Consider the following 20,243-nt stretch of genomic DNA (forward strand, 5'->3'; position numbering starts at 1 on the left):
ATTCAATATTTTCTCTCTCTTTTTTCAAAATCCAATAAAATTATAAAACATATTCACTCAAACTATTTTATTATTATTCGCAAAATTTTGAGATATTTGAAAGCGTCCAAACATGCCCTTATTCTTGCAAAAGTTAATTCTTAATGTCAAACAAACCATTAAGGAAATAGTAACTTGAATAAATACAATCAAGTTATTATATTCTTAAATCGGTATATAGAGTCATCATCTATATTACTAAAATGATAAGATTTTATTTGTAAAATTTAAATTTTAAAATTTATCTCTAAATTAAATTATGTTATATAAATACTTTATTAAATGTGCATAAAAGTATTAGGGGTGGGCAAAAACTCCAACTCTGGTCGACATTTGTTCCTATTTTGACTACGTTGGAGTCGAAAAAAACAGAGTTCGGAGTCGGAATCAAAGTCGGAGTTAGAGGGTAAAAATAATCGGAGTCAGAGTTGGAGTTCGGAATTCGGAGTTGAACAAGACTCTGGATTGCCGACTCCAACTCCGATAGATATATAAAAGTAGCTCCGTTGGCCTAATGGTTGTTGACCTTTTTATTAAATTCCAATAATGGCGTTCAAGCCCTCTGCCTTCCCAACAAGAACAGACTTTTTTTTAGGCCTTTTAATTAAACGGCATCGTAGCGCCCCCCCCCCCCCAAAACAATGAGAACACACTTTTTTTAGGCCTTTTAATTAAACGGCAACGTACTCACTCATCCCCAATTTCCCCAGACCTCATGAGACCTCTTTCTCTGTTTCTCACTTCTTCCTCTAATCTCACGCCGTTCTTCACTTTTTCTTCTTCAATGTTCTTCACTTCTTCTTCAAATTGTGATGTCGTGTGTTATAGTCCGACGAAGAGCACCACTTCGAGTCCAAGGCTAGGCCTTGCAAGGTTTTATTTTTTCTAACATTTCAATCCTCTCTCTCTCTCTCTCTCTCTCTCTAATCCATACATTTTCTTCTTCTTTTTTCTTTTTTTATTTTATAACATGCCATACATTTTCTATTTCTGCCTAAGAATTTTTTTTTTTTTTTTGCATGTTTTTGTTTGATTTTTGAATTTGGAATTAACACCGAATCATGTGTGCTGCTCCAAGTTAGGGCTCCAAGCTCCATGCTCCCAGCTCTGACCATCGATTGGAGTCAAATTCTGACTCCCTTTGGAGTCAGAGTTGGAGCACATTTTGGCCTTTAATCCCAGTCGGAGTCGGAGGTTGAAAACGACTACTTTGACTCTATCGGAGTCAGAGCTCAGTCTTAAAAACTAAAAAGTAGTAAATTAAGAGAGTCATTGCTCACGAAGTAACTGACATCCCATCATTAGACTAGCAAACCCCTAGCAAATTTGCAATGAGCCGTGCATACAAAGATCTCCTCTTTCTGAAGTTTTCGTCCAGACATTTTCAAATCTATTTATAAAAAGAGACTTGATATTCATTATTCCAACATGCCACATTTATTTTTATTTTTTTATGATTTTATTGTTTTTAAATTAATTGAGTTATTATACTCGTCATCCATACACTATATATTTTATAAAAGAAAAAAATTAAAAATTAAAAAATTATGTATGATATGTGGTGTGTGAGGATAATAAGTTGCACATCTATTTTATAAAGCTAATTTAAAAATTATTGAGGATGTGAGAAGTACTTTTTCATTAAAAAAATGTGTTTCTCACGTATTTAAGGGACATATGAAAAATTTATAAATAGATTAAAAATTTCTCCAACTTAGGGCTCATTTGGAAAACTCATCTCATCTCAAAATTTTTCATAATTTTCCTCCTAAACATCACTTAAATACAAATACTTTTTAATTTCAATTTTTCAACTATTTCAAATAATCATTATCTAATCATTACAACTTTCATAAACTTCTATACAAAATATAAAAAATAATGCTACTTTTTCAAATTTCAAAATAAAAATTATATTATAACAAAATTTTAACTTTTTAATATTTTTATTCAATTTTTATTTCCCCTTTTTCAAAACCCAATAAGATATTTTAACTCAAATTATTTTACTAAGATATACTGAATTATCATCTCATCTCATCCTTCGAGAATCCAATTTGAAGGAAAACTCAATCCATGTAAATATGATCTCGTAACTTTAAATTAAGAGTTATTATAAATATTTTCAAATTAACATCTCATTTTTTAAAATTAGAATCTCATAATATAAAAGTTTCAAACAGAAGGAGGGACACGACATATTTTTATCTTTTTTTGAAAAAAAAAAAACAAAAGAAAAAACAAAAGAGGTAGAAGAAAGAGATGATAATACAAACATGATCTCCAATCTCGCATTTTCTACCATTCATTATAAAAGCTATTTTGTGACGCTGCCCGTTCATTAACTTATGGTGCCAAGTTGGTCTTAAATAATAGATTAGCATATTAATTATTCCCAAATAATACATATGAATATATGTTTAAGACATGAAAATTCAAAATTCAATTACTAATTTGGTTATAACATCGATTAAGATAAAATCATAGTAAGATTATCTTAAATGAGCGGCTACAAAACCGCTATCTGCTTTCTTATCTTTGTCCATATGCTACATCCAAATGCTGTGTACTTTAGATTTCAAAGGTCAATATCTTATTGCATCTTTGATGGGTCCTGCTCCATTAATATAAAATGCAAAGATTTAATAGTAAATGCATGTGACAAAAATAATAATAATTCAATATTCATCACACAAAATGCATACAGCAGCACACACAAAACAATACATTACATATTATATTGTCTAATGTTGTGTACATTACACTTCAAGACACAATAAAACATTATATTAGTATACAATTTTTTTTTAAAGGCAATAAACATCACAAGGTTTGCACTTCTTTCTCTTAGCAGTAGCATCTGGAGCAGCACCATAATTAGTAGCTACAACAGTTACTAAGTTAAGGAAGTGTTTCGCACCCCGCCGGTCTCCACGTCCGACTTGTATCAAGGAAGTATGGTGGACCGAAATGTCAGAAAACACCTCCAATGCTTAGGTTAGTTTTTCCTTTAGAGAGAGTTTGTGTTCGGTGGGGTCACTATTCTCTCTGTGCCTTGGGTGTCTATCTCCTTGCCTTGCACTGCTTACCGTTGCATTTAATGCGATGTGGATGGAAAAGAAGAGCTCGAAGCTAAGGATGCTTATCAGAAGCTGAGGATGCTTGACTAGACATAGGCTTGGAGCTCGACTACCTCAAGGATGGAAAAGAAGAGCTTGAAGTGTGGCATGCAGTGCTCATGAGGAACAAGGCCATCGTGGATAACAAGTACTCCCTGGCTAAGAAAAAGATGAGGTCCCGGAAGAGCAGGAGAAGGAACTAAAGTCGAGCTCTCCTCCACCAATGAGGAACTTGTTAGGTTCTCTCCTCAGATCATGGAGGCCAAAAGGGTTCGTAATCGAGCTAGGGTTATAGGTACACTACTACACTATGGGCTTGGACAAAATGTGGGAGTACTCACTGGTGAACCCTTAAGTTGACTTGAGAATCTTGGACTTATGTATATTCAAACTTGATCAAGAGGCTCATGAGTTCCTCGACTACCTGGGTAGGGACCTCATGCCCGACGCCTTCCTTTACTCTAATGCCCAAAATTTTCTATTTTGAGCAATATTCATCTTTTATGGTTTAGACTTTGGGGGTCTATAAATATGTGTACTTCCTTTTCCTTTTTTTTTTTTCTTTTTTTTTTTCTTTCTTGTCCACTTGCCATGTGAGACCCTTATTTTGTGTGCCTAGGAGTCATGTCCTTTGACTTGAATGGAAGGGTCATTGATTGTCACCTAAGCACAGAAATATTTAGGCTTTGGTAACCAGGTGGGAGATAAACTCAACTGTGCTAGGTGGCGAGGGGAAATGAGACACTTAAGAGAGGTGTTCCCTCCTTTGTTCGCTAGTGCAAGTGTGAAGCATTGACTTAGATAACCAAGTAGGAGGTGGACTCGACCGCGTCGGGTGGTAATAAGAGATGGGACACTTAAGAGAGATGTTCTCTCCTTTATTTGTCGGTGTGAGCACAGAGCATCGGTTTAGATAACCAGGTAGAAAATGGACTCAACCGCACTGGGTGGCGAGGAGATATGAGACACTTAAGAAAGATGTTCTCTTCTTTGTTCGCCGGTACGAGTGCGGAGCATTGGCTTAAATAACCAAACGGGAGATGGACTTGATCGCCCAAATGGCGAGGAGAGATGAGACACTTAAAAGAGGTGTTCTCTCTTTTGTTCGCCAATGCGAACATGGATCATTGGCTTAGATAACCTGGGGGAGATGGATTTGACTGTACTAGGTGGCGAGGAGAGATGAGAGACTTATGAGAGGTGTTCTCTCCTTTATTAGTTGGTGCAAAAGCGGAGCATCAGTTTAGATAACCAGACGAGAGGTGGACTCGACCGTACTGGGTGGCTCCCACAATTTTTGTGTAGTGCAAACATTTGAGGATAAGAAATGAAACACAAGGGAGTGAAATGAAATCTAAGCAATTTTATTAAGTTTGCGAGATGTTCTTACACGAGTCATTTAAACAAAATCTTTCTTGAGGGGCTATAGTTTCTTCCCTTCGGTGTCCTTTAGGAAATTTTGTCCTCGGAAGGTAGTATGTACTTTTACTCTGGCGTGATCCTCACACTTGGGGTACGAATGATAGGAACCAAGGTGGGCCTTGTCTGAAAGATATGTTGCAAGTTCCAGATGGGTCAAATACAAGTTAAAGGGCTTAAATGATGAAGATTCAGTTTTGATTCATTTGATAAATTATGGAAAGAGCAACAACATGACTTAAAGGCTTTTGGCACTTGAAGGCTTTCAACTTATTTAATTCATTTAAAGAACTTATTTTATTAGTTTAGAATAATTGTGTTTATTATGGGAAGCTCTTAAGGGGGCTTATGCAAGGGCATGTTGAGAAATTTATTATTTTATTGAACTAGGGTTAGGGTTACTGTAGCCGAGTTACTGTAGCGCCGTACAGTAGCCACGGCACTATTCACTTAGGGGTATTTTTGGAAGATGGGGTATTATTTTTTGCTAGGGTTTTAATTAGGTTTTAGTTTAAATACACTTTGTTGCCTCATGTCAAGAAGTTGTTATAAAATTTGATGAATTTGTTCATTGTGAGTTGAGTTTATTTCCTCTTGTTCTTAATTGAACTTTTAAACTTATCAAAGGTAAATCACAACCTTTGTGGTGTTCCTCCTTTGTAATCTGGGTTCTTGAGACGTGTTTTTCAACGGGTCTAGATTTTAATATAATCTAGGTTCTTGAAACGAGTTCTCATCGGGTCTAGGTTCTCCATCCATTGACTTGATTTTGGCTTTCTTGGAGAGTTTTCAAATTGATTGTGAGTTCAAGGGATTTTTTTGCTGCAGGTTCATATCATTTGGTATTCAGAGTAAGGTTTCTAATCAGGTATGATTCTATCTTTTAATTTATTGCATCCTTAAATTTAATTCTACTGCTTCGTTGTTCTGGGGTTGGAAAAACAAAATTGAAACAAAAAGTAGGCTGCCGAAATTCTTAGGATTTTTTTGGTTTGACTGAAATTCTTAGGGTTTCAAAATTCTAGGATTTCTTACATCTCTAAGTTTGACCATTGCTTGGAGTGCTGTTCGATTCATTCTTTTCGATTTCGTTGTCAATTCTTGTGTGGTTGAATTCAATTGCTTGATTTTCACAATAGAATATTGCAGTTTGTGATTGAATTAGAGAAAAGAAGAGATAAGAAAAGAAAGGAAAAGAAAATTCGAAAAAAAAAAAAAAAGAAGTAGAAGAAGAAGAAGAAAAGAGAAGGTAGCATATTCAAAGTTCCTACATAGTTATAACAAAGAGAAAGAAAATATTTGTTGATTGAGTTTTTATCATCATAGGAGCTGAATACATATTTCTAGTTGGTATCTTGTTTTATAATTACTCTTTCCCTCGTATAAATTCCTTTAGTCTCGTGTCATTTATTCAGTCCTTGTTTCTTTGATCTATATTACTAGTTGAAATAATACAAGGTTGTATTATCTTGATTTTGTTCAACTAGTTCTTAAAGAACTTGAGTGAAAAAACTATTGAGGTAAAAGGCAAGAAGGTGTGAGACTATTATCGGGAAAAAGCCATTAAGAGTGAAACACGAGTGGAGTGTCATTATTCGAGTGTAAACACGTAAGGGAGTGTGTGAGGTTTTCCACTAACATTCTTTTTGTGCAGCATATTATGATGTCTCATAGAAGTGACTCATCACCAAAATGTGTGGCAGATAACTCATCATTTGTGTTGCAAGCCATGCAACAACAATTTGAGCGGTTGAACTTCGTGTTGGGTGAAGTGAGGGATAGTATGGATAATCAAGAAGCAATGATTGAAAATCTGCAAGGAGAAAGAGATAGGAGGCGACGTGAGCCTAGTATTGAGAATGAGTATGAGAATGGAGAGTATGGTGAGAATGAGGAAGTCCTAACATCTGAAGTTGGATTGGGTAGACATAGAGGAGTTAGGCGTGGAAGAGGACTTAGGGCAAACTCAGGGGGTCGAGATGGAGTAGATAAGAACCTTGGGAGCATCAAAATGAAAATACCATCATTCCAAGGTAGAACTGACCCCTGAAGTTTATTTAGAGTGGGAGAAAAGAATAGAGTTGGTGTTTGATTGTCATAATTACTCTGAAGAGAAGAATGTGAAGTTGGTTGTAATTGAGTTCACTAATTATGCGATTGTTTGGTGGGATCAATTAGTGACCAATAGGAGGAGGAATCTTGAGAGGCTTGTAGAAACATGGAGAGATTTGAAAGTTATCATGAGGCGGAGATTTATACCTAGCCACTACTATAGAGACCTCTACCAAAAATTACAAAATCTTACACAGAGGTTTAGGAGTATAGAGGATTACCATAAGGAGATGGAGGTGGCTATGATTTGGGTTAATATAGTGGAGGATCGGGAGGCCACGATGACAAGATTTTTTTGGGGGTTGAATAGGGAGATAGCCAATGTAGTTGAGTTGCAACATTTTGAGGAGGTAGGGGACATGGTGCACATGGCTATGAAGGTGAAGAGGCAGCTAAAAAGAAACGGTACATCAAGGTATACTTCGGTTTTTAGTACTTCTTGAAAACCAAAGTGGGACAAAAATGATCAAACTGTAACAAAGGGGAAGACCGAACCACCTAAGGGAAAAGATGATGAGGGTGAGGCTGAAACCTCAAGAAAAAGAGGGAATGAGTTGAAAAACAATTGTGAGGTCGAGAGTTCAAAAAAAGATGAGAGTGAAAGAAAAAAAGAGAGTGAAAAGGACAAAGAGAGTGAGAGGAAAAAAAGAGAATGAGGCCAAAACATCAAAAGAAAGAGCGAGTGAAAAAGAAAATAGAGAGGTGGTCGAGAGTCAAGGAAAAAGAGTGGAGCCACAAGAGGAAAAAGAAAAAGAGATTACAGAGAGAAACAGAAAGATAAAAGTGAGTTTTTATACTAAGGCAAGCTTTTATACTAATGAATTTAACGAGTCTTTGTCTACTGTTGTTATTTTTTTGTTGCAGGGATATAAGGTCATGATTCCTAACGGTGTGTTTAGTGTATTGCCCCCTATTAGGGATATAGGGCACTACATTGATTTTGTGTCAGATGCGACAATTCCTAACCGACATTTATTTGAAGAACATGAGTCTTTGACACACTTGAAGGAACAAGGAAAGTTGTTGACTAGAATGTATGCTAAATGGGAGGACTGTATTAAGACTTTTCCTCATGTATTCAAATACACACAAGGTATGGAAAATTTTATGGTTGACGCTTTAACAAGAAGGTATATCCTTGTCTTCATTTTAGATGCAAAATTGTTGAGACTTGAATATGATAAGGAATTGCATGCTAATGATAATGATTTTGCTAGTGTGTATGGAACATATGAGAAAGCCTCATTTGGTAAGTTCTATAAACTAGATTGGTACTTGTTTAGAGATAATAGATTTTGTGTGCCTACTAGTTTTATGCGTAAATTGCTTGTGTGTGATGGACATGGTGGTTTGTTGGGTAACCTTGGTGTAATGAAGACTTTTGTTGTGTTGCATGAACATTTTTAGGAATATTATTTGTCATTCAATGACATGTTGCATGGACGTTTGTGGAAATATTATTTTTTATTCATTGATGTGTTGCATGAATATTTGTGGGAGTATCATTTGCCTTTCAATGAAGTGTTACATGAACGTTTATGGAAGTATCATTTGTCATTCATTAACATGTTGCATGAACATTTGTGGGGAGTATTGCTTACCATTCATTGAGTTTTCATATAATTGGAGTGGTCATTTTGGTGTAAGAAAAGCTTTAGGTGTGTTTAAGGAACGTTTGTGGGAGTATCATTCGCCATACATTGACTTATTGCATAACCGTTTGCGAGAGTATCATTTCCATTTCATTGAGTTTGCATGTAATTGGAGTTATTATTTGGGTATAAAGAAGATTTTAAACATGTTGCATGAACGTTTGTGGGAGTATCATTTGTCATACATTGACTTGTTGCATGAATGTTTGCGAGACTATCATTTGCCTTTCATTGAGTTTGCATATAATTGGAGTAGTTATTCCGGTATCAAGAAAACTTTAGACATTTTGCACAAACATTTATGTTGGTCTAAGATGAAGAGAGATGTCAGGTGCATTACATACAGAAATGCCAAATTTAAGTTTTTGCTAAATGGGTTGTATACACCCTTACCTGTTCTTAGTGAGTCATGTGTAAACATATCTATGGACTTTGTTTTGGGGCTGCCTATGAAAGAAAGGACTAGAGATTCTATTTTTGTGGTTATGGATGAATTTATAGAGTTTGCATATAACAGGACCATGCATACTACCACTTTATATTCTTATTTTGAAATTGTTTATAGACTTAATCCATTTACTCTTTTAGATTTAATGCTTTTATCTGTTGACAACAGGACTAGCTTGGATGGATTTTTTCAAATTCTTGAACAAATTAATAATAATGCATATGAAATTAACGATAATGTTACTAACACTTTTCCCTTTGATCCAGGTGGAGATTCGAGGTTGAATCCTTTCGAGGAGAGGAGGAATGATGGGAACCAAGGTGAGCCTTGTCTAAAAGATATGTTGTAAGTTCCAGTTGGGTCAAATACAAGTTTAATGGCTTAAATGATGAAGATTCAATTTTGATTCATTTGATAAGTTATGGAAAATGCAACAATATGACTTAAAGGCTTTGGGCACTTGAAGGCTTTCAACTTATTTAATTTATTTAAATAACTTATTTTATTAGTTTAGAATAATTGTGTTTATTATGGGAAACTCTTAAGGGGGCCTATGCAATGGCATATTGGAAAAGTTATTATTTTATTGAACTAGGGTTATGGTTACTGTAGCATCGTATAGTAGCCACGACACTGTTCACTCAGGGGTATTTTTGGAAGATGGGGCATTATTTTGGTTAGGGTTTTAATTAGGTTTTAATTTAAATACACTTTGTTGCCTCATGTTAAGAAATTTTTATGAAATTTGATGAATTTGTTCATTGTGAGTTGAGTTTATCTCCTCTTGTTCTTAATTGAACTTTTGAACTTATCAAAGGTAAATCACAACTTTTGTGACATTCCTCCTTTGTAATCTGGGTTCCTGAGACGTGGTCTTCAACGAATCTAGATTTTAATATAATCTAGATTCTTGAAACGAGTTTTCATCGGGTCTAGGTTCTCTATCCATTGACTTGATTTTGACTTTCTTGAGGAGTTTTCATATTGATTGTGGGTTCAAGGGTTTTATTTCCCGCAGGTTTATATCACTTGGGGTACGAGCACTTTACCTCCTGTGGTACTCGCCTGGGGTACAAGCACTTTGCCTCCCGTAGTGCTTGTATCTATACAAGCACTTTTCATTCCTTAGTGGCTTGCCGAGATAGTGAGTTTCATGCTTCTTAATCGTGCTTATAATACCCAGAAGATTAATCACTGAAGTAGTATTTCGAAAATTAGAAACTCTCTAGTAGTTGCCAACCCACCCTCATTTTTACATTCTTAAATATTTCTCTTCTTGAAATTCCAATCAATGACAGCAATCCAAGTTAATATAATGTATTTTTTGACACTCAAATTGTTTTGATTCATTCTCTTATCTTCTTGGAATGTGTTTTTGCTAAAAACAAATATTGAGGTTTTATCTCTATTTGCTTTTTTGCTTGATGTTGCCTCATAAATAGAAGCTTCCTTTGAATATACATATTCCTCTTTATTAGCCTTGTAAACAATGATACAATTATCGGCAACAAATCATTGGCTAATTTAGAGCTTCATGACAAATGCCAATTTCAAGCCGGACCATCAGATGGTTGTTCCTAACTCCACCATCGACCCTTTTTTTTTTTTTTAATAGGTAAAAGATTTCAGTTGTTATGAAAACGAAGTTACAGTTGTGACTGATATATATAGAAAAAAAATTATACAATATATAATATCCAAAAGGTCAAGAATTGCATGCACTAATATACAATATTTAACTTGAAAAATTATCATAGAAGGGTCTGTGTAAATGCAACTAAGTTAAAAAAAAAAAGGGCAAAAATTCCAAACCCATCACGCAACACCCGTAACTTAAGAAAAAAGAAATATAACACTCATAAGATTCACTACCAAAAAAAAAGAGTATTTATAATAAATTATTTACAATAAAAATAATTATTTTTTTATGAAAATAAATTCATTTTAATAAAAAATAATTATTTTTACAGTATGCCCAACATGTTGGCACAAAAAGCAACTGAAAAGTTACCTAACATCATGCAAGGGGTTTGTAATAAGGTACATCTTGGCATGGCCGACAAAAAGGTACGTACGTTGTGACATATGCCTAGACAGAAATAAAAACTAAAAGAGAAAATCATGGAAAAGAACTTCTAATCCTGCGGCTGCAATTGGCAACTCACAAAAACGCAATTGGAGTGGTCCTGGGCACAATAGAACATGCAATTTGTATGTTATGGGCGGTGGATGGACGGAATTGAAGCTTGCTCACATCCAAGACCTCACAACACATAGTTTTTTTTTTCCTTGGCTATATACCTCACAACACATGGTTGCTACAATTGGAGGGTTTCTTTTCCTCAACCTTTCTTTATTTTCCTATAATTGTGATATTGTAGACTAAACTGATTCTTTTGCAACGTCATTAATTCTCATCACTAAACAATTCTCTGTTTTTTTTTTTTTTTTAAAGTTATATTCAAAGAAAGTATGATACGGATTGCAAGACAACACACGATGGTGGTTAGGATATGAGGTGTGGGTTGCACATGGCAATGGTGAGAGAGGAGATAAAAATGGAAAAATCCAAGTTTTTTCAAAGAAAAATGTTATATAATATACTATTATTTCACTTTCATTCCACTTTATAAATGTGACACTTTTCACTATCTTTGGATTGTCTTATTATTTTTTTTTTAAGAAAGAAAATAATAAGTCCAAAAGTTGATGACCAATAATACTTTATCATAGTGAGATGACGGTGTAATTAGTATATAGAATTTTCATTTTTGGTTGTGAAAATTTTAGACATTCTGTGGGATATGAGATTTCTTTTTTGGGTCAAATGGTGAGGGGGAATTGAGGGACGGCCACACGACGGCTACGAGCTGGGCAGGTGGGAGAAGGCGATTGGCTGAATTAGGGACTTAGGGTTTTTTCTAAGAGAATCTAAGAGTGAGAAGCAAATTGAGGGTGAGGTCGCACGCGGTGTTGGGTAGAAAGGTAGACAATATAGTTAAAATGGCGCCGTTTTGCTGGGAGCAAAAATATAGAAGTCGTAGTCAGAATGAGACCCTTTTTGGAGGAAAAATAGCACCGTTTTGACTGAATTTGGACTGGGCTGCTTCAATTTTGGGCTTTTTTCTCCCTAAATCCTAAACTAAACCTAGTTTTTTAAAACCCTAAATTTAAATTTAATCTTAATCTTTGATTTAGCTTTAAGTTTTTTATTTATGGTTTTTATAATTGTTAGTATTGATTATTATTAAATATTAATTCACTAGTATTTAATTATATGTTGTCATGCCAAAGTTTTTATCATACTATAGTGTCTAATTATACGTTATCATTCTATTTATGGTTTTTTTATAATTCTTTTTATCACTCAATTTAATTGTTAGTATTGATTATTAACAATTACTATTTAAACTGACTTGTACTATAGTGCTTAAATAGAATTTATTATACTAGTGTTATTATACATGGTATTACATGTACTATAGTATTATTATACATAGAAGGAGGCGATTTTTACCATGCTTAAGGGCTGGACAGCGAACGAGGTGTGCAGGAGGTGCTGCTGCATCCATGGGTTGCTCTGGTGGTGCTACGTCTTGGCTGGAGGTGGCGATGGACCGTGCGAGGGAGAGAGATGTGGGAGTTGGGGTGGAGCGACGGTTGGTGACTGGCGGAACTGTAGGGTGGTTGAGAGTGGCGATGGCCATGGTTGGAGACGGCGGAGGTGCACAGATTTGCTGCGATCCGAGAGGGAGAGGGAGCGAAAGAGAATCGGCGAGAGGGCGAGGGGTTGAGGGGAAAGACCCACGATGGCTCGACGGCAAGAGGAGTCGTTCGCGGCGGCGCAGCAAGAAGGAGAGGCTCGACAATCATAGGGAGAGAGAGAGAGAGAGAGAGAGAGAGAGAGAGAGAGAGAGTGTGTGTGTGTGTGTGTGTGTGTGTGTGTGTCGCACGATTGTTTTTTGGGAAGGGAGAAAGGAGAGGGGAATTTAATTTCATTAGTATTTGCGGCGGCTCGTCAACAAAGCTCATAACACCGTCACAAATACTAATAACATGAATTTAAAAGGTTAGTCTATTTGTGGTGAACAATAGTCACTACAAAATATAAAAATTTCTTCAAAAAAACTAATAACCCACGACGAAAAAAAAAATTCTGGTAAGACTATTTGCGGCGAGACAATGTCACCACAAAAAACTAATAACCTTCTAGCAAAAACTAATAACCAACGAAAGGAACATATTTTTTGTAAATTTATTTACGGCGACTTTTAATTGCCGCAAAAAAACATTTATTTCGTGAAAAAAAGTCGTTTTCCCACCAAGTTTTACTTACCGACGTGATCTCATGGCAAGAGGCTTGTATATTTTCCCACAAACAATTTTCGTGTTATAAGCCTACTATTTGCCACGATTGTATGTCTTGGAAAAAGAATTCGTGGAAAAAATCCAAATTTGTTGTAGTATAACTTATTCTCATTATAGACTTGTATTATAGTATTTAATTATATGTTATTATACTATAATATTAAATGTTATTATAATAGTGTCTAATGTATTTCTACTTAATTATATAGTAATACTATGATGTTTATTGTTTACATATACTAAACTATTATTAGTCAATTTATATTATAGTATAAATATATTATTTTATAATAATTAGCTCATACTAGTTTAGTATTGAATTTAACTATATAAGTTTTAGTTATATAACTATATAACTATACTAGTATATATGATCAATATATAGATAAATACATATATTTTATAACACATATATAATATTGGAGTCGAATTCGGAGTTAGAGGTTGAAGTTGGAGTTGGAGTCGATGAATCGGAGTCAGATCGGATCGGAGATGGAGTCAGTCCTCCGACACCTTTAGCTCTGACTCCACCTGGAAAGTGAAAAAAAATCCAATTCCATTTCATTGGAGTCAGATTTGAAGTCAAATTTCTGATTTTTACTCAGCCAAAAGTACGATGAAGACGGTCTGAACTATTTAATGAGATTTGTGCTCTAAAGTCTTTTGGATACTTGAAGTATGTTTGGATATGTTGGAAATTATAGATTGAATAAGTCAAAGGTATGTTTGGATACTTGGGAGTATTTCAGAATTTTTATGAATAGTAGTAAAATAGTTCGAGTAAAAATGTTTAATTTGAATTTTGAAAAATTAGTGAAAAAAAGTTGAATAAAAATATTATGAAGTTTAAAAATTATTTGAATATAATTTCTTAATATAGATAATTTTTAATTTTGTAAAAGTTGTATTGATTTTTATGTTTGATTCATGATTAGGTAATTATTATAAGAAGATTTTGAAAATTTAAATTTAAAAGGTGATTTGTATTTGAGGAATGCTTGTGAATGAAATTATAACAAGTCTTGAGAATTTTAAGAATTTATGAAAACTCTCATATAATCATGTCCAAAAATGCCCTAAATCTTATTGTGAGATATGTCTATAAGCAACTGACAGCAAGATAAAGAATTCCAGCTCATCTGTACCTCACAACTCCATCTCAGCAACACGATGACAACAAGAAGGAAAGAAATCAGTCTCAAATACAAGACTCTTCTGGAAGCAATTCTTCTTAAGGATTTTATTGTAATTCTCTCTAGAATATTCTTGGGATTCTGTTTGTACAAAAAGGGAATCTTTTCTGTTATAATAGCTTCGTACAGCTAGCTGTAGGATTCATGCATGCCTCATGCTTGTAAAAAGGCGGGACCATTTTATGTTGCTCTCAGCTCTATAAATAGAGCTCACTGTAAACACTTTACAATTAAGCAGAAATGAATTTCACATAAACATACTATTTCTACTTGGTATTCAGAGCCACTAGAAGACTAGCATCTCACCATGGCTGAACAAACACCTCCTCCAATAACCCCTTCGAACCCACCCTCTCCTTCCCTCCTTCCTCATCTTTCTCCCCTTGTTTCCGTAAAACTCACCAACGATAATTTCCTCCTATGGTGCACCCAAATGATACCATATTTCAGAGGACAACAGCTCTTTCACTACATTGATGGCTCTGTCCAACCTCCTTCTCTTCTCTTACTTGATAACAAAACTATCAATCTCGCCTTTGTTACCTGGTCCCAAACCGATCAACTCATTCTCAGTACTCTAATTTCATCCCTTTCAGACAATCTAATCACTCAAGTTGTTGGTTACACCACTGCCCGTGATGTATGGGCTGCTTTGGAGAGACTCCTTACATCAAAATCCCATGCTCGCATCATTCAATTGCGTTATCAACTCACCACTGTTTCAAAAGGCTCGAGCTCTGTTTCTGAGTATTTCAGCAAAGTAAAACATATATCTGACACCATGAGTGCCTCGGGTAATCCTCTTTCCCAACCAGAATTCATCTCTTACCTCTTTGCTGGTCTCAACAGTGACTATGATGCACTTGTAACCTCCGTTACCGCTCGAGTTGAACCTCTCTCTCCAGAAGAATTATATGGTCTTCTGCTTACCCATGAAACTCTTCTTTCTCACTCTAATCACCTTCTTGCTTCCACCAGTTTCTCGGCCAATTATACATCCAACTCTCGTGGTCGCGACAATCGCAGTTTCCCCTCTAGAGGTGGTTATCGTGGTCGTGGTCGAGGCCGTTCACCCTTAGGTCCTCCTCCCTCATCCTCTCCTCCTACTCTCCCACACAACAAACCCACTTGTCAAATCTGTGGCAAGGTTGGTCATCTGGCCATTCGCTGTTATTACCGATTTGATCATGCCCTTCAAAGTGACCCCCCCAAAACTCTCACAGCCAACTATACAAACTTCTCTTCTTCTCCGGATATGTCCTGGTACCCCGATACTGCTGCTACAAACCACCTCACTTCTGACTCATCCAACCTCAATGTTCAATCCTCTCTTTATGGTGGCAACGAACACATCAGGGTTAGTGATGGAAATGCTATGCCGATAGCACACATTGGTGACTTTATTTTTCCTACTTTCATCTACCTCTTTTCATTTGAAAATTTTATTACATGTCCCTGCTATCACTAAGAATTTAATTTCAGTTAGACAGTTTTGCATTGATAATTTTGTTTTCTTCGAGTTTCATGGCTCTCATTTTCTTGTGAAGGATTCAAAGACGGGGAATCTTCTTCTTCGTGGTCCCACAATTGATGATCTATATTCCTTTCCAGCTCCGATTTCCACTCCTCAAGCTTTTTTTGGCAAGCGTACTTCCACCTCTCAGTGGCATTCCCATCTTGGCCACCCCTCTCTTCTCCTAGTTTGCCGCATCATCTCTACTCATTCTCTACCTATTTCAGCTCGTGACTCTTCAAACAAGTGCTTAGCATGCTGTCAAGCTAAAACCTCTCAACAACCTTTTTGTGACTCACATCAGCATTCCACCAAGCCCTTACAACTTATCTATTATGATAATTGGGGCTCTGCCCCTGTTGTATCTAGAAATGGTTTTCGATACTATGTACCATTTCTAGATGACTTTACTCGTTATACTTGGTGGTATCCTTTAATTCAAAAATCTGATGTTGTCAAAGTTTTCCTTCAATTTCAAGCACATGTTGAGTTACTTTTTAATTCCAAAATCATTTCCTTACAAAGTGATTGGGGTGGGGAGTTCCGATCTCTGAATACTGTCATGCAAAACAAAGGTATTTCACATCGATTATCCTGTCCGCATACACACCAACAAAATGGTGCCGTTGAGAGGAAACATCGACACATTTTCGAAACGGGATTAGCTCTAATGTCCCATGCATCTCTCCCTCAAATTTACAGAGCTGATAATTTTCATACCTCCATATACTTAATCAATCGACTTCCCACACCAATACTTAATCACAAATCACCATTCGAGAAGTTATTTTCCAAACCTCCCAATTACAATCTTATCATTGTATTCGGTTTTGACTGTTGGCCTCATCTTCGACCATATAATCGGCACAAGTTAGATCTAAGGTCAAAACAATGCTTGTTTGTTGGTTACAGTGATTCCCATAAGGGATATCGTTGCTTAGATCTTGAAAATGGGTGAGTTTATATTTTCAAGGACGTGGTATTTGATGAGCTTCGGTTTCCTTTTGCCCAGACCATCAATTCACGGCTCCATCATCACAAACAAAACCCCATATCACTACCATCTATTCTCGGGCCTCCTCCCACTCATTTTGACTCACAAAGGCCTAGCTCACCTCAAAGCCCAACTCACTCTCAACACACTCCCATCAGCCCGTCTATGCAAACTATCCCAACTCTAACCCCTCATGACTCACCTCAGAATCTTCACTCCAACTCATCATCTCAATCGTCTCCTTCCGATCCTTCTAGAGCTTCCTCAAAATCAACTTCCTCACCCACTCCCGAATCTTCTCCAATATCCTCTGCCGAATCTCCTTCCCCATCTCCAATCATCACTAGGGCTCAAACCAACACTCTCTGTCCACGCAAATTCACCGATGGTACTATATTATGGCCACCTCTTCGCAGCCACCTTACAACCACCACTCAAATTCCCAAATCACCCACTTCCTACACTGAAGCCGCCAAACATTAGCCATGGAGGAAAGCTATGTCTGACGAATTTCCAGCTCTTTTGCAGGCTCACACATGGACCATGGTTCCTCCTACTGGCGTCAACAATATTGTCGGCAACAAATGGGTCTTCCACACCAAAAGGCTCTCTAATGGTTCCATTGACAAATACAAAGCCCGCTTGGTTGCCAAGGGCTTCCATCAACAAGAAGGTATTGACTTCTTAGAAACTTTCAGTCCAATGGTTAAACCCACTACAATTCGAACTATTTTGTCTATTGTTGTTACTGAAAAATGGTGTCTTCGACAATTAGACATTAATAATGCATTTCTTCATGGTGATCTCCAAGAACAAGTCTACATGTGTCAACCAATTGGTTTTGTCAATCCAGATTATCCCAGCTATGTGTGTCGCTTGAATAAGGCCATTTATGGTCTTAAGCAAGCACCTCGTGCTTGGCTTTCAAAATTAAGCAATCGGCTCAGTGAAATTGGTTTTGCTGCGTCACTTGCAGATCCATCCTTGTTTGTCTATCTTTATAAATCTATCACCAGTTACATTTTGGGTTACGTTGATGACATCATTCTTACTGGTTCATGTTCTAATGATATTTCCTCTGTTCTTACTTCACTGAGTGTGTCCTTTCCATTAAAGGATTTAGGTAGTCTTCGATATTTCTTGGGTTTGGAGATAAATAAAATTTCCAGTGGTCTTCATTTATCTCAAACTAAATACATCTGTGATCTTTTAAAAAGAACAAACATGGACCTAGCCAAGCCTGTCAAGTCTCCCATGGCTTCTTCCACACGTCTTTCTCTCACTGATGGTCCTGAATTTTTTGACCCAACTTTATATCAAAGCACAGTTGGTAGCTTGCAATATCTGTCTATCACTAGGCCTGATGTTGCCTTTGCTGTTAGCAAAGTTAGCAGCCAGTTCATGCTTGCCCCAAAAATTCCTCACTGGCAAGCTGTTAAGAGAAGGTATCTCAAACAAACTGCCAATCTCGATTTACATATTAAGCCTTTCAGTTCTTATCATCTTCATGCTTTTACCGATGCCGATTGGGCGGGTTGTCCTAATGACCGCTGCTTAACCGGTGGCTATTGTGTTTTCTTTGGCTCCAATCTCATTTCTTGGAGCTCCTAAAAGCAAAGAATAGTGGCAAGATCAAGTACTGAAGCATAATACAAATCACTTGCGAATACAACTGCTGAATTACTATAGATACAGTCGCTGCTCAAGGACCTTGGTGTGTTTCTCTCTCAACCCCAGCCTTATGGTGCGACAATTTGGATGCTACTTATCTCTCAGCTAACCCGATTTTCCATTCACGCACCAAACACATGGAAATTTATTTCCATTTTGTTAGAGATCAGGTTACAGCAAAAACATTGCATGTGTGGCTTTTATTTCTTCTCGTGATCAGCTTGCAGATATACTTACCAAGCCACTGCCTTCACCTTGGTTCTTAACATTACGTTCAAGTCTCACCATGGGCCCCATGTTAGACTTGCGGGAGGGTGACAGGAAGATAAAGAATTCCAGCTCATCCGTACCTCACAGCTCCATCTCAGCAACATGATGACAACAACAAGGAAAGAAATCACTCTCAAATACAAGACTCTTCTGGAAGCAATTCTTCTTAAGGATTTTATTGTAATTCTCTCTAGAATATTCTTGAAATTCTGTTTGTATAAAAAGGGAACCTTTTCTATTATAACAGCTTCGTACAACTAGCTGTAGGATTCATGCACACCTCATGCTTGTAAAAAGGCGAGACCATTTTACGTTACAATTAAGCCGAAATGAATTTCACATAAACATACTATTTCTACAGCAACTAATGTCCTCCATGTTTATCTAGCAAAGCAAGTTCCAGCTTGTTTATCTATTCATTGCAATCCCCACTTTAAAACACAAAAATAAAAACGAGCTGATCACCCCGATGGAAGCTAGACGTCGACATAGCCTAATCAGCTTTTAATTTCGACTTCCAAGCGTAGAAGTTGTCAAAGTAATACAAGGGTAAATCCCAAGATCGAATTCACAGGGACAATGAGAATTTAGCAAGTACTTCATATTTCCAAGACCACATATTACCGTTTGTAGTGACACGAAAGTTTAAAATGATAAGAAAAGAGTAAACTAAATGAGCTAGCAATGAACAAAAATAATATGAAATGAGAAATAAATTTCAAAACTTAACCGCTAACAATATTGACACCTAAATGGGGCTATTAACTAAGGGAGTGTGGAATGAATTATGAGTGAAATTGTCAGGACGTTCAAGCATAAGTAAAGCTAAAAATAAAAGTGAATCTATTTTTCTAAAATTGCTAAGAATCAAGAGATTTAAAGAAAATGTGCGAAAGTTGACTTAGACTTGTAAGAAGCAATTAAACAAACACTTGGGATGCAATTTTCGCCCACTAATTTGGTGATGGATTTACTTATCTTTTCATTTTCTCTCAACCATTCTCTCATTCCTAGAAATCATGGTCGGATAATATAGTAATGAACCACAATTTTTATTCTAATAAAACTACTTGACAAATTATATGAAAATCATAGGAAAATGAAAGAAAACTATCAAAGTCATGTTCTTGGAAAATACCTGAGATGACTGAAAGGATTGTGAACGTAAAAATGAAACCATAAAAAAATAAACAGTGCTGAACCTGAAAAGATATACTAAAGAAAAAGAAAAAAAAAAGAAAGAACAAAACATAGAACTGAAACAAATAAAAGCAGAAAAATAAAAGGAAAAGAAAGAGAAAAAAAAATTAAAGCAAAACAAAAATAAGCTAAGGACCATAAGAATAAGTGGGATCTTCCAAAGGAATGGAAGTATCCTCATTTGAAAGTTTTGCCAAAAAATGTTTAAGTCGTTGGCCATTAACTTTGAAAGTATTTCTATTTTG

This window comes from Juglans regia, chromosome 11, assembly GCF_001411555.2.
Source record: "Juglans regia cultivar Chandler chromosome 11, Walnut 2.0, whole genome shotgun sequence".
NCBI classification, from domain to species: Eukaryota; Viridiplantae; Streptophyta; class Magnoliopsida; order Fagales; family Juglandaceae; genus Juglans; species Juglans regia.